This window comes from Saccopteryx bilineata, chromosome 2, assembly GCF_036850765.1.
Source record: "Saccopteryx bilineata isolate mSacBil1 chromosome 2, mSacBil1_pri_phased_curated, whole genome shotgun sequence".
NCBI classification, from domain to species: Eukaryota; Metazoa; Chordata; class Mammalia; order Chiroptera; family Emballonuridae; genus Saccopteryx; species Saccopteryx bilineata.
Genome location: NC_089491.1, coordinates 350,464,059 through 350,474,553, shown reverse-complemented (window position 1 = coordinate 350,474,553; position 10,495 = coordinate 350,464,059).

Here is a 10,495-nt window from a genome sequence, read left to right as displayed (position 1 = left end):
AAGGTCCTGATAGAGTGGTTTAGGAGCACACACCACACATGTGAAAATGTCATGAAAATGGCCATAAAGAAATGTGTCATTAATGCCATGTGGGCTGCCCCAGGACAAAACAAACACATATTTTGAGAAGGTACAAAAGAATGATTTCAGTTAAGAGGGACCAGTCCGGCCTAACCAGGTGGAGGGGCAGTGGATAGAACGTTGGACTGGGATGCCGAGGATTCAGGTTCGAAACCCCGAGGTTGCCAGCTTGAGAGCGGGCTCATCTGGTTTGAGCAAAAGCTCACCAGCTTGGACCCAAGGTCTCTGGCTAGATCAAGGGGTTACTCGGTCTGCTGAAGGCCCGTGGTCAAGGCACATATGAAAAAGCAATCAATGAACAACTAAGGTGTCGCAATGTGCAAGGAAAAACTAATGATTGATGCTTCTAATCTCTCTGTTCCTGTCTGTCCCTATCTATCCCTCTCTCTGACTCTCTCTCTGTCTCTGTTAAAAAAAAAAAAAAAAAAAAAAAAGAGGGACCAGTCCCGGGCAGTATTCCCACAGGTGGTGAGATTTTGATAAGCATGTGTGAATAGAGAGGAAAAGGACAGGGAAGGGCATTTCAAGTGGACAGATCAGGATAAACCTAGGAGGAAGCAAATGGTAAATTCCAGGCAGTGGCCTACAAATATTTTATTATCTCATGCACAACCCAGACTTTCGTTGGCTCTTTCCAGCACATCATACGTTACTGTGGCTTTACATTTATATAACCTCATCACATGTTACGGATTTTGGTTTAGTCAGTGGTTCTTCTGGGAATTCTTCAGATGTGTTCAATAACATGCTAACTTCTTTCTTTGGAGTGAAACAGGCAGGTCCTTACCCTTTCCTTTCTTGTGCAATTCGCTGTGATTTCTAGTTCCTCTTTTATAATCAGGTAATAGGACATTCCTTACATGTGGACTCTCCTAAATTGCTAGGACCTTTCTAATGCAGTGCAAATCTTCTCTGTAAAGCTCTTAATCAGATCTCATAAACGATTAGCCCCAATGTGTTTTCAGTTTCTAGATCAGTGGTTTTCAAAGTGTGTGCCAGGACGCACTGGTGCGCCCTAGAAGATTTCCAGATGCGCCCTATGGTATTCCAGAGAAATATGTGCCTGTTGGGGATCAAAAAACTAACAGGGTTTTTGGAGTTTAGATTTTTGGGGGGCAGGGGTGTGGAGAATTGTCTGTAGCTGACAGTCTGCCCAACCTCCCACCTCACTTGCCTGATTAGGTTGCAAAAGGCTGTTAAGCTGTGGTGCTGGATTGTTTACACTACCCCATGTTCCCCAGAAAGACCGGAGGCAAGTTTCTTCTATCCTTTGTTTGGTGTAAATTTAAGGTGATATGTATGGTGGGGTTTTCCTGCACTCAACACAATTAAGAATAAAAAGAGAGGAATTCTTCAATGTATTGACAAGGAAATGAGAGTTTGCCTTTCAAATATATGCCCTAACATTGAAGAAATTGCTAGGACACATCAGGCTCATGTTTCTCATAAACACAAGAATGAAAAGACTTAACACATTGATGCCGAGACCTGCTGAATTTACTAAATCTTACTAAGAATGCATCTATATATATAAAAAGATAGCCTGACCAGGCGGTGGCGCAGTGGATAGAGTGTCAGACTGGGATGCAGAGGACCCAGGTTCGAGACCCCAAGGTTGCCAGCTTGAGCGCAGGCTCATCTGGTTTGAGCAAAATCCCACCAGCTTGAACCCAAGGTCGCTGGCTCCAGCAAGGGGTTACTTGGTCTGCTGAAGGCCTGCGGTCAAGGCACATATGAGAAAGCAATCAATGAACAACTAAGGTGTTGCAACACGCAATGAAAAACTAATGATTGATGCTTCTCATCTCTCTCCATTCCTGTCTGTCTGTCCCTGTCTATCCCTCTCTCTGACTCACTCTCTGTCTCTGTAAAAAAAAAAAAAAAAAAAAAAAAAAAGATAACTTTTTTGTTATTTTTTAACCCCTCTTTTATACAAATTCTAAAAAGCATAACTAAAAAATGTAACATAAAAATGTTTTTAATGTCAGAATAAATTTAATTTTGTCGTATTTATTTTGTTTAATTACCATAAAAGCATGCTTGGGCTTTATATATTTTTTCTTTAATATTTGACTTATTATAACATTTCCAGAAATTTGTATATAGTGTACCTACAATTATTTTTAGAATTTTAAATTTGCCCTGACTTCAAAAAGTTTGAAAACCACTGTTCTAGATAAAGTTAATCATCCTTGAGTATGGACCAGGAATTAACATAAAAATGGGGAACTTGTGCCCTGGACAGATAGCTCAGTTGGTGAGAGCATCGTCCTGAAGTGCAGAGGTTGCTGGTTCGATCCTTGGACAGGGTACCTATAGGAACAGATGTTCCTGTTTCTCTCTTGCTCTCTCCCTTCCTTTCTCTAAAAAAAAAACAACAACAAAAAAAAACTTTTTAAAAAAAGAGGGAACTTGCTTGTTCCCCTATTGTTATGTCTAGATTTAGTTTACAGAACAAAAGTGATTGCCCAGAAGATGAAACCCAAAGTTTCAGTGTTTATTTTCCAAATGGGCTGGTGTAACTGTAACCCTCTCCTCTCCATACACGTATCTGATAACCAGAAGGGTTGTGCTGGAATGAAATAGTAGGAAGAGCCTGTCCCCACAGATTCCTGAGGCAGTACCAAGTAAGCTGGAGGCTCCAGCAGAGAAATTAGATCATTTTGAGGAGACGACATACTTGACACAATTCTTCAGAGTAACACGACCGTAAGTTCAGGGACTCTTCCCCTTCCCTGAAGGGGGAACTTGTTGTGTGTCCCTGAAATCAGGATGTTGCCCTGAGTCCATCCACATGGGTATCCATCTGCCCCTTGGCTTGAGACCTGCACATTTCTTTGCCCAGCAACACTCTGGTGGAGGAACTCAATTGCCCAGAGACGAGCCAACTGCCGTCTCTGTCAGAGCCCATCAGCAAGCAGCTTGTCACCAGCTGCCCAGTGCACTCGGAGAAAATGGTTTCTGTATTCAGAGATAATTTGGGTTGATAGGAATAGCATCAGGGGAAGACAAAGGCAGCACCAAATCAATACTTGAGCTTCACAAATTAATGTCTTGGCCCTGGCTCTGAGTTTATATTCAGGAGGCCATTGCTCCCAGACAGAGACATTAAATGGAACAGACACTTCGCTCCCAACAACAGCAAATTCCCTTTTTTTTTTTTTAAAAGAGGAGCCAACTAGAGACTTGATACGTTAAAGAAAATCCATCAAGAACATTCATTAACTGCGAATTTTATAATGTTTATTGTGGCACGCTTCTAGGAATGAATGCGGAGAAGCTGGGAGTGGGGAGTACACGCCCGGCAGGAATGCTGGTTGTTAGAGTAAGTCTTCTGACACCCACGTTCAAGGCAGCGATACTCACAATAGCAAAAACATAGGAGCGACCCAGGTGTCCACTGACAAGTGAATAGTAAACAAAATGTGGCATATATGAGGGAATATTGTACAGCCTTAAAAAGGAAGGAAATTCTGATACAAACTACAGCATGTATGAAACTTGAAGACAATATGCTACATGAAATAAGTCGGTCACAAAAGGAAAAACAATGGTCAGCAGGGGCTGTGGGAAGGGGGCAATGGGAGTTTCAGTTTGAGAAGATGAAAAAGTTCGAGAGCTTGATGGTGGTGATGGTGTACAACCCATGTGACTATACTTATTGCTACTGAACTACACTTAAAAATATTTAAATGGTAAAATTATGTTATGTATATTTTGCCGCAATAGGAAAAAAAACAACAACACAAAACACCCTGATCTTTTCATCAACGAGCCAGAGAGCAAGCCCTTCATTTACAGAGATCTTAAGCCTGGCCTGTGGTGGCGCAGTGGATAAAGCGTTGACCTGGAATGCTGAGGTTGCTATTCAAAATCCTGGGCTTGCCTGACCAGGTGGTGGCTCAGGTTATAGAGCATCAGACTGGGATGCGGAAAACCCAGGTTCGAGACCCCGAGGTCGCCAGCTTGAGCGAGGGCTCATCTGGTTTGAGCAAAAAAAAAAAAAGAAAAAAAAAAAAGCTCACCAGCTTGAGCCCAAGCTCACTGGCTCGAGCAAGGGGTTACTTGGTCTGCTGAAGGCACACGGTCAAGGCACGTATGAGAAAGCAATCAATGAACAATTAAGGTGTCGCAATGTGCAACGAAAAATTGATGCTTTTCATCTCTCCGTTTCTGTCTGTCTGTCCCTATCTATTCCTCAATCTGACTCTCTCGCTGTAAAAAAAAAAAAAAAAAAAATCCTGGGCTTGCCTGGTCTAAGGCACATATGGGAGTTGAAGCTTCCTGCTCCTCCCCTCTTTCTCTTTCTCTCTCTCAATTTCTTTCTCTATCTCTCTATCTCACTCCTTTCTAAAATGAATGAATGAATAAATAAATAATTTAAAAAAATAAAGAGATCTTAATATCATTGGTTCCAAGGAGACTTCTTGGAAATGTTCAACAGGGTACAAAACATTTAACCCCTAATTGAGGTTACTTTTGGACATAAATGTGTAATCATAGAGGCTGACAAACTGATTACATATCAGCCATGATTGCAACTTGGTTACATAAAATTTATCAGCCAAGCTGTTTTCCTATCTTGTAGATCAGGGCTTTTCAGACATGACCCAGGCATCTGGGTAAAAATGTAGATTCTAGTGTGGTAGGTTTGGGGAGGGGCTTGAGATTCTGCTTCTCTAACTAGGTCCCTGGTATTGCTGATTCTTCAGGTCCAGGGACCCCATTTTAAGTATCAAGAGTGTTTGGGCCCTGGCCGGTTGGCTCAGTGGTAGAGCGTCGGCCTGGCGTGCAGGAGTCCCGGGTTCGATTCCCGGCCAGGGCACACAGGAGAAGCACCCATCTGCTTCTCCACCCCTCCCCCTCTCCTTCCTCTCTGTCTCTCTCTTCCCCTCCCGCAGCCAAGGCTCCATTGGAGCAAAGTTGGCCCGGGCACAGAGGATGGCTCTGTGGCCTCTGCCTCAGGCGCTAGAATGGCTCTGATTGTGGCAGAGCATCGCTCCGTGGTGGGCGTGCCGGGTGGATCCCGGTCAGGCACATGCTGGAGTCTGTCTGACTGCCTCCCCGTTTCCAGCTTCGGAAAAATACAAAAAAAAAAAAAAAAAAAAAGAGTGTTTGGATTTGCCTGACCAGGCGGTGGCGCAGTGGATAGAGCGTCAGGCTGGGATGCGGAGGATCCAGGTTCGAAATCCTGAGGTCGCCAGCTTGAGCATGGGCTCAACTGGTTTGACCAAAAGCTCATCAGCTTGAGCCCAAGGTCACTGGCTCAAGCAAGGGGTTACTCCATCTGCTGAAGGCCCACGGTCAAGGCACATATGAGAAAGCAATCAATGAACAACTAAGGTGTCGCAACGAAAAATTGATGATTGATGCTTCTCACCTCTCTCCGTTCTTTTCTGTCTCTCTCTCTCTCTCTCTCTCTCTGTCTCTGTAAAAAAAAAAAAAAAGTGTTAGGATTTCAGTTAGGACTGGAAGTAATAGCTCCCCCTCATTAAAACGGAGCACAGGGCCTGACCAGGCAGTAGCGCAGTGGATAGAGCATTGGACTGAGATGCGGAGGACCCAAGTTCAAGACCCCGAGGTCGCCAGCTTGAGCACGGGCTCATCTGGTTTGAGCAAAGTTCCCTAGCTTGGACCCAGGGTCACTGGCTTGAGCAAGGGGTTACTAGGTCTGCTGAAGGCCTGTGGTCAAGGCACATATGAGAAAGCAATCAATGAACTAAGGTGTTGCAACGGAAGACTGATGATTGATGCTTCTCATCTCTCTGTGTTCCTGTCTGTCCCTCTCTCTGACTCTGTCTCTGTAAAAAAAAACAAAACCAAAAAACAAACAAACCCCAAAACCAAAAAAACAACAACTGAGCACAAGCATCTTCAGGCTTCAATGGAAGGAGAGTCTCTGGGTGATAATAATTATTTTGGAATTCTCTCACTTTGATTCTTACTGCCATCAAAAGTCAGGTCTCAAGGATCTACGACTCTTCTTCTTCAGCCCAAGCAAAACAAACTATAAATAAATCCCTTGCCCTTTATGTGTGGGGCAGATAAAGTGAATTTTCCAAAATCATGCTTCTAAGAAGGAAGAAAAGAGGGAAGAATCTGGGTGGAAGACATGCAGTAACACACACATACATGTGTGCGCATGCGCATGCACACAATGGGAAAAAGAAAAAAAAGCAGCACGCAGTCTAGCTGAGTTTGCCTGCTTGGGCCTTGTGCCAAGTGTATAGCTTTGCTTAATAAACTGCTCACTCTGCTTAAACACTTGAAGGAAGGAAGGAAGAAGAGAGAGAGAGGAAGAGAGAGAGAGAGAGAGAGAGAGAAAGAAAGAAAGAAAGAAAGAAAGAAAGAAAGAAAGAAAGAAAGAAAGAAAGAAAGAAAGAAAGAAAGGAGAAAGAAAGAAAGAGAAAAAACAAGTCTTCCTTTGAAGTCTTCTAAGAATCCTCTGTGGCTCTCCATTGCCTCCAGGCTAGAAAGGCTCATAGGATGAGATCCCAGTCCATCTCCTGCCTTTCCCCTCCATATTCAGCCATAATGAACCCTGTTCTTCCTTACCTTTACAGTTGCTCTCCCTTTGATCTGGAACTCATCCCCTCCTGTATCACCTGCCTCAGGCATCATCTCTTCTGGAAAGATTTCTCTAACCACGTTGTTACCTTCCCTTCCTCCCCTCTGTGTAGGGTTGTCCTTCTGTCTTCAGGGGCTTGCAGTGCTTACCTCTAACATAGCACTTGACAGTATATATATTATTTTTTTAAATCTTATTTTTATTAATTTTAATGCAGTGACATTGATAAATCAGGGCACATATGTTCAGAGAAAACATATCCAGATTATTTTGACATTTGATTATGCTGCATACCCCTCACCCAAAGTAAAATTGTCTTCTGTCACCTTCTATCTGGTTTTCTTTGTGCCCCTCCCCTCCCCTTACCCCCTCTCTCTCCTTCCTCTCCCTCTCCCCACCCCTCCACCCCACCCTCTGTTACCATCACATTCTTGTCCATGTCTCTGAGTCTCATTTTTATGTCCCATTTATGTATGGGTTCATATAGTTCTTAGTTTTTTCTCTGATTTACTTATTTCACGCCGTATAATGTTATCAAGGTCCATCCATGTTATTGTAAATGATCCAATGTCATCATTTCTTATGGCTGAGTAGTATTCCATAGTATATATGTACCATAGCTTTTTAATCCACTCGTCCTCTGACGGACACTTGGGCTGTTTCCAGATCTTTGCTATTGTAAACAATGCTGCTATAAACATGGGGGTGCATTTCTCCTTCTGGAACTGTTCTATGGTGTCCTTGGGGTATATTCCTAAAAGTGGGATGGCTGGGTCAAAAGGCAGTTCGATTTTTAATTTTTTGAGGAATCTCCATACTGTTTTCCACAGAGGCTGCACCAGTCTGCATTCTCACCAGCAGTGCAGGAGGGTTCCCTTTTCTCCACATCCTCGCCAGCATTTATTGTGTTGTTTTGTTGATCAGCGCCATTCTGACCGGTGTGAGGTGATATCTCATTGTGGTTTTAATTTGCATTTCTCTAATGATTAGTGATGTTGAGCATTTTTTCATATGCCTACTGGCCATCTGTATATCCTCTTTGGAGAAGTGTCTATTCATTTCTTTTGCCCATTTTTTGATTGGACTGTTTGTCTTTCTGATGTTGAGATTTACAAGTTCTTTATAAATTTTGGTTATTAACCCCTTATCAGAGGTACTGTCAAATATATTCTCCCATTGTGTAGTTTGTCTTTTTATTCTGTTCTTATTGTCTTTGGCTGTGCAAAACTTTTTAGTTTGATATAGTCCCATTTGTTTATCCTGTTTTTTATTTCCCTTGCCCGTGGAGATAAATCAGCGAATATATCACTGTGAGAGATGTCGGAGAGCTTACTGCCTATGTTTTCTTCTAAGATGCTTATGGTTTCATGCCTTACATTTAAGTCTTTTATCCATTTTGAGTTTATTTTTGTGAATGGTGTGAGTTGGTAGTCTAGTTTCATTTTTTTGCAGGTTGCTGTCCAATTTTCCCAACACCATTTGTTGAAGAGGCTGTCTTTACTCCATTGTATTTCCTTACCTCCTTTGTCAAATATCAGTTGTTCATAGAGCTGTGGGTTTATTTCTGGGTTCTCTGTTCTGTTCCATTGATCTATGTGCCTGTTCTTATGGCAGTACCACGCTGTTTTGAGTACAATGGTCTTGTAGTATAGCTTGATATCAGGAAGTGTGATACCTCCCCCTTTATTCTTCTTTTTTAAGATTGCTGAGGCTATTTGTGTTCTCTTTTGGTTCCATATAAATTTTTGGAATATGTGATCTATATCTTTAAAGTATATCATTAGTATTTTAACTGGTATTGCATTGAATTTATAAATTGCTTTGGGTAATATAGACATTTTAATGATGTTTATTCTTCCTAACCATGAGCATGGTATATGCTTCCACTTGTTTGTATCTTCCTTGATTTCTTTTATCAATGTTTTATAATTTTCCGAGTACAAGTCTTTAGTCTCCTTGGTTAAATGTACTCCTAGGTACTTTATTTTTTTTGGTTGTAATAGTGAAAGGGATTGTTTCCTTAATCTCTCTTTCTGACTGTTCATTGGTGGTGTATAAAAATGCCTCTGATTTTTGAGTATTAATTTTATATCCTGCCACTTTGCTGAATTCATTTATCAGGTCCAGTAGTTTTTTGATTGAGACTTTAGGGTTTTCTATATACAATATCATATCATCTGCAAATAATGACAGCTTTACTTCTTCTTTTCCAACTTGAATTCCTTTTATTTCTTCTTCTTGTCTGATTGCTGTGGCTAGGACTTCCAGGACTATGTTGAATAAGAGTGGTGAAAGGGCGCACCCCTGCCTTGTTCCTGATCTTAAGGAGATTTCTTTTAATTTTTGCCCATTGAGTATGATGTTCACTGTGGGTTTGTCATAGATGGCTTTTATCATGTTGAGGTATGTTCCCTGTATTCCCACTTTGTTGAGAGTTTTGATCATGAATGGGTGCTGGATTTTATCAAATGCTTTTTCTGCATCTATTGAAATTATCATGTGGTTTTTCTCCTTCCTTTTGTTTATGTGATGAATCACATTGATTGATTTGCGAATATTGTACCAGCCTTGCCTCCCAAGAATAAATCCCACTTGATCATGGTGTATGATTTTTTCCATATATTGCTGGATCCAGTTTGCTAATATTTTGTTGAGGATTTTAGCATCTATATTCATCAGGGATATTGGCCTATAATTTTCTTTCTTTGTGTTGTCTTTGCCTGTTTTTGGAATTAGAATTATACTTGCCTCATAAAAGGAGCTTGGAAGTCTTCCTTCCTCTTGAATTTTTTGAAATAGCTTGAGGAGGATAGGAGTTAGTTCTTCTTTGAATATTTGGTAAAATTCACTTGTGAAGCCATCAGGCCCAGGACTTTTCTTTGTTGGGAGTTTTTTGATAACTGTTTCTATCTCATTCGGTGTAATCGGTCTGTTTAGGTTTTCTGATTCTTCCAGATTGATTTTTGGAAGATTGTGTGTTTCAAGGAATTTGTCCATTTCATCTAGGTTGTCTAGCTTTATGGCATACAGTTCTTCATAGTATTTTCTTACAATATTTTGTATTTCTGTTGTGTCAGTTGTTATTTCTCCCCTCTCATTTCTAATTTTATTTAGTTGAGTCCTCTCTCTCTTTTTCTTGGTGAGTCTAGTTAAAGGTTCATCAATCTTGTTTACCTTTTCAAAGAACCAGCTCCTAGTTTCATTGATCCTCTGTATTGTTTCTTTAGTCTCTATGTCATTTATTTCTGCTCTGATCTTTATTATTTCCTTCCTTCTACTATACTTGAGCTTTACTTGTTCTTTTTCTAGTTCTTTTAGATGCAGGGTTAAGTTGTTTATTTGAGCTTTTTCTAGCTTCTTAAAGTGTGCCTGTAGTGCTATGAACTTCCCTCTCAGTATTGCTTTCGCTGTGTCCCATAAATTTTGAGTTGTTGTATGCTCATTATCATTCGTTTCTAGGAATTTTTTTATTTCTTCTTTGATCTCATTCTTAATCCATTCATTATTTAACAACCTGTTATTTAGTTTCCATGTGTTTGAGAATTTTTGAGCTTTTCTGTTGTGGTTGATTTCTAGTTTCATGCCATTGTGATCAGAGAAAGTGTTTGATATGATTTTAATCTTCTTAAATTTGTTGAGACTACTTTTGTGCCCTAACATGGTCTATCCTAGAGAATGTACCATGAGCACTTGAAAATAATGTATATTCTGCTGCTTTAGGGTGAAAGGTTCTGAAGATATCTATTAAATCAAGTTGATCTAATGTGTTTTTTAAGTCTTCTGTTTCTTTGTTAATTTTCTTTCTTGAGGATCTATCTAGTGATGTTAGTGGGGTATTAAAATCCC